Source organism: Vitis riparia, chromosome 17, assembly GCF_004353265.1.
Source record: "Vitis riparia cultivar Riparia Gloire de Montpellier isolate 1030 chromosome 17, EGFV_Vit.rip_1.0, whole genome shotgun sequence".
Lineage (NCBI taxonomy): Eukaryota > Viridiplantae > Streptophyta > Magnoliopsida > Vitales > Vitaceae > Vitis > Vitis riparia.
Window position 1 is genome coordinate 16,262,822 of NC_048447.1, and position 4,883 is coordinate 16,267,704.

General features: G+C 30.4%; 1 pseudogene; it reads left to right on the plus strand.

The window, feature by feature from the left end:
- The first annotated feature begins 394 nt into the window (after positions 1-394).
- LOC117904739 lies at positions 395-3,767 on the plus strand (annotated as a pseudogene).
- The last annotated feature ends 1,116 nt before the right edge of the window (positions 3,768-4,883 follow it).

Here is a 4,883-nt window from a genome sequence, read left to right on the forward strand (position 1 = left end):
TATACGAAAAATAAGACTTTATTAAATAAATAAAATAACATGTTGATTTTTTTTAAGTACTTAATAAAAATAAAATATATATAAAAAAAATTAATACTTAAAAGTAATAAACACTAGTTTCATTTGATAAATATGATAGATTACTTTCAATGTCTTCTTTAAAGTGATCCATATTTGTACGTTACGTTCCTATGTTCTGTCTTATCAAAAGCAGAGAAACGCGACACATGTTCATTTGCAAAACATTGGTTGATGTAGCTTTATTCATTGTATATTCTTCCCAAGTTTTTCGGTAACCTTGTCCCATCACAATACCATATCCACCCTACAATAATGTGTGGCAATATAATATCTATATATATGGGTAGCCTTCTATCATCATTCATCACTTCTCATATCTCAAACTCTACTTTCCCATTATCAGTACCAATGGCTCTTTTCACCGTTGCTATTCTCCTAGTCATCCTTGGAGCCATGTGGGTCACTTTATCACACCTCAAACTCCGGGCAGGCTACCGGAAACTGCCACCGGGACCTTGGGGTTTACCAATTGTTGGTAGCCTCCACATGTTGGGGAGCCTGCCTCACCGAAACCTTAGCCGCTTGGCCAAGAAGTATGGGCCCATCATGTTTATGCGACTGGGGTGTGTTCCAACTATCGTAGTGTCGTCGCCTGAAGCCGCCAAGCTAGTCATGAAAACCCATGATGTTGTGTTTGCTAGCCGTCCAAAACTCCAGGCCTATGAATACCTGAGCTACGGGGCTAAGGGCGTTGCATTTACGGAGTATGGTCCGTACTGGCGGCATGTGAAAAAATTGTGTGCATTGGAGCTTTTTAGCAGTGCAAAATCAATTCCTTTGCCTCAGTGAGGAAGGAGGAGGTGGGGTTGTTAGTGAAGTCAGTTAAGGACATGGCGAGTGCTGGAGAGGTGGTGGATATCAGCGCAATGGTAGCTGGGGTTGTCGAAGATATGGCGTATCGAATGGTTTTTGGACGTAACAAGGACCGGATTATTGACTTGAAAACACTAATTCGAGAGTTCACTAGGTTGGCAGGAACTTTTAATCTTGCAGACTATGTGCCATTCCTAGGCCCTCTTGACCTTCAGGTACCTTGATGCTATTTTCTTATAGCTTATTATATATCATCCATACCTATTAAAATGCCTTTACATTTATTTATTTATTTAAGAAATGAGGTAACATAAATAAAAGGTGGTATACTTTTTTACGTCATAAAATATATTATCTTATAGTTTATTTATCTTATATTCAATTAAATATGATATATCAAATATTAGGTTTCATTTACTGTAGATAGATAGTTTTAGTCGGAAAGTGTTTTTAATTTAAAAAACATTTAAAAAATAAATAAATTATTTGTATTATAAAATTTAAAAATTTAAAAATTATTTTAAAAAATCTAAAAATCATTTGTAATGCTGAAAATTCATTTATAATATTTTATGTAAAAACACTTAGGCTATGTTTAATTCCCGGAAAATTTGAGGGAAAATGCGAGGGAAGAAAATACAAAGGAAAAGTAGAAGGAAAGAAAAAGTGAAGGAAAATAAAAAAAATAGATTAAAAGTTGATAAATTATTTTTTTGTTACTTCAAACTTATTTTATTTATTTTAACTCATCAATATAAAGATTAAATAATTTAAAAATACATAAGTTTTTAATTAGTTTTAATTATATTTAATTTTCTTTGATATTTTTCATAGGACAACCAAACATGAGAAAATCATTTTCCTTAACATTTTTTTTCTTTCCTTTGTACTTTCCGGGAACCAAACATAGCCTTAGAATTTATTTGACAATGATTATAGAAAGTACTTTTAATATTTTTAATATTTGAAAATTTTTATCATTTAAGTGTTAGAAATGTTAGAAACACTTTTTAGAATCACTTTCGAACGCCAGATTTTTTTCAAAATACTTATAAAGAAAATAATTTCATTAAAAATATTTTTAAAAAATGTTGATAAACACATTTTTAGAATATATTTATTATTAATTTTAGGAAGTATTTCTAATATTTTTAATACTAAAAAGTAATAAATTTTAAGTGTTTAAAAATACTAAAAACACTTCCTAAAACCATTAATCATCATCAAATAAATGGTTAGTTCAACTAAATTCTCTTTAAAAATTGGTAATATATTTGCTTCATCATGAGTGAGGGAAATAACTCCTCGCATGGAAGAAGTGAAGAAGCCAATGGGGAAAGAGTTCCATATTCCAGTTTATTTTCGATATTTCTAGCCTTGAAACTTTTCCCTTGATGGCTCTTATGGGTAGTGAAGCCTCCATTTGTAGACAACGAGTGAAGCTTGAACAAAAACGTTTTAAATTTTTTTGTATTACTCATTTTTCAAAATGAAAAAAAAAATGATAAAAAAAATTATTATATGCAAAAAGAAAAAAAATACTAATAAAATTTTTATTTAATATATACAAAATATTTTTATATATTTAATAAAATAATATAATACTTTGCATTTATAAAATTTAAGTATATTAATAATAAATATTATTAATGAAATAAATAATTAAAAAGTTACTAAATTATAAACACTTTAATTCTTTAATAATTTTCAAATAATATTAATTTTCTTCTGAAGTGTTCGCTCAGTACTTTTTCATTTTTGTTTTTATTTTTGTTTGCTTTTGAATGTTTTATGGAATTTCTATAAATTTATCACAATAAATGTTTTGTATAAGAGAATATGCAATATGTATTAGCATGTTAGCTAGTTTATGAGAAAACATTTATAAGCATTTTTCATTTTCAGGGACTGACTCGACTCCTTCGCACAAATAGTGAGGCAATAGATGAATTCTTGGAGAAGATAATTGATAAGCATATACAAGATGTTAGCAAAGATGAAGTAAATCATATGAATTTCATTGATGTTGTGCTATCACTGATGAATAAGTCAAACAATTCTAAGGATGAGTCATTATATGCGATTGATCGAAAAAATGTCAAAGCAATCATCTTGGATGCACTTGCGGGTGGAACTGACACTTCAATTACTTCAATTGAGTGGATTCTCTCTGAACTACTAAGGCATCCAAGAGTGATGAGACAACTTCAAGAAGAGTTAAAGAATGTAGTTGGCATGCGTCGAATGGTGGAAGAGTCTGACTTGGAAAATTTGGGCTACTTGAATATGGTGGTGAAAGAAACCTTAAGGCTGCATCCTACTACACCACTTCTAATTCCACATGCGTCTATGGAAGATATTGTAATTAATGGATATTACATACCTAAGAAGTCAAAAATTCTGATAAATGCGTGGACAATTGGAAGAGATCCTAATGTTTGGTCTAACAATGTTGAAGAATTCTTTCCTGAGAGGTTCGCTGAAAACAATATTGACCTTCAAGGGCATGATTTTGAACTCACTCCATTTGGATCAGGTCGTCGAATGTGCCCTGGAATTCAATTGGGTCTAATAAATGTTCGACTCGTAGTATCTCAATTAGTGCATTGTTTCAATTGAAAGTTACCAAATGACACACAACCCAACGAATTGAATATGAAAGAGAAATTTGGTTTGACAATGCCGAGGGCTGATCACTTATTAGCCATACCAACTTATCGACTAGCTGCTTAAAATTCCTACCTTTATATTGTATTTTGTATAAGGGGCTTTGTAATGGGATGGTGTTCAAATATTAGCACGTGCATGTATGACATATTTCATAAAGAGTTTGAAGTACTACTTTTAATAAGTGGCAGTGCAAAATTACTTAAGACTTATTTCTTCTATTAAAATACTACTTGAGCATTTAGGCTTTCTCTTTTCCTTGCAATAGAAAGAACAAGATTTATGCAAATGGTTTACGGGCTCAAGCCTCGAGCAGCGCCTCGAGCAGCCACAAAAGGAGGCCTGTGCGCATCAACCTAACATATTTATTAAATCAGTTAAATAGTATGTTGGAATAAATGAGTCATGTTACAGATATTTTGTCACGATTATTAAATGACTAATGTTCACGTTAATATTTCTTATGTCAGTACAATATTAACCCCATAGACAATCCATTGTCACCCCACACATGAGTCCAAGGAGCAAACAAAACATCTAAATCACACGTTCGAGACCCACTTGAGGTTTATTTATTTATTTATTTTTAAAAAATAATTTTATTTACTGAAACTAAAAATAATTATAGTATGAAAAGAAATAATCAATTGAAGATGACATGATATAATTTTCAAATAAATTTAAGGAAAATTTATATCTCTAAGCCAAAAGTAATGGTCCAAGAAAACAATAATAAATTCTCTCATTAATTTAAACAATTAAATGAAAAGTTAAAAAAAATTAAACATAGTCAATTCATTATCGTATGAAGCAAACAAAAAACAAAAACACTCCCAAATTAGCACTACCCTTTAGCCATCCAACTTCGAGGCCATTTCAGAAAAAGAGGTAGTAGTACTGACTACCCAATTTAACTAAAATACATAATCTCTAACAAACAACATGAGTTTATTTTAAAGTTTGAAGTTTTTGAAAAGTCTTTGTAGCTAAACGACACATAACCTTGAAGATACTAAAAATCACCCCTTCTATGAGTAAGGTCCTTCACAAGAGATGACCTCTAGAACTAACCACTTGTCGTATCTATCTGACATTAAAAAAAAAGGAGTTAATTATTTTTGACATCATGCGCAATAAGACTAAAAAGTGATAGAAAAGTTTGTTATAGGAGCATACAAACATACTATACGCCTCTAACCATGTCTTGAAAGATCATTGATTTTTTTATTGAAAAAATTGTAAATTATAAAGGAGTTTAATAAAGAGCAACTTCAATTATTCGTAAATAATTTTGACTTTTCCATACTCATTTTAGGTATTAA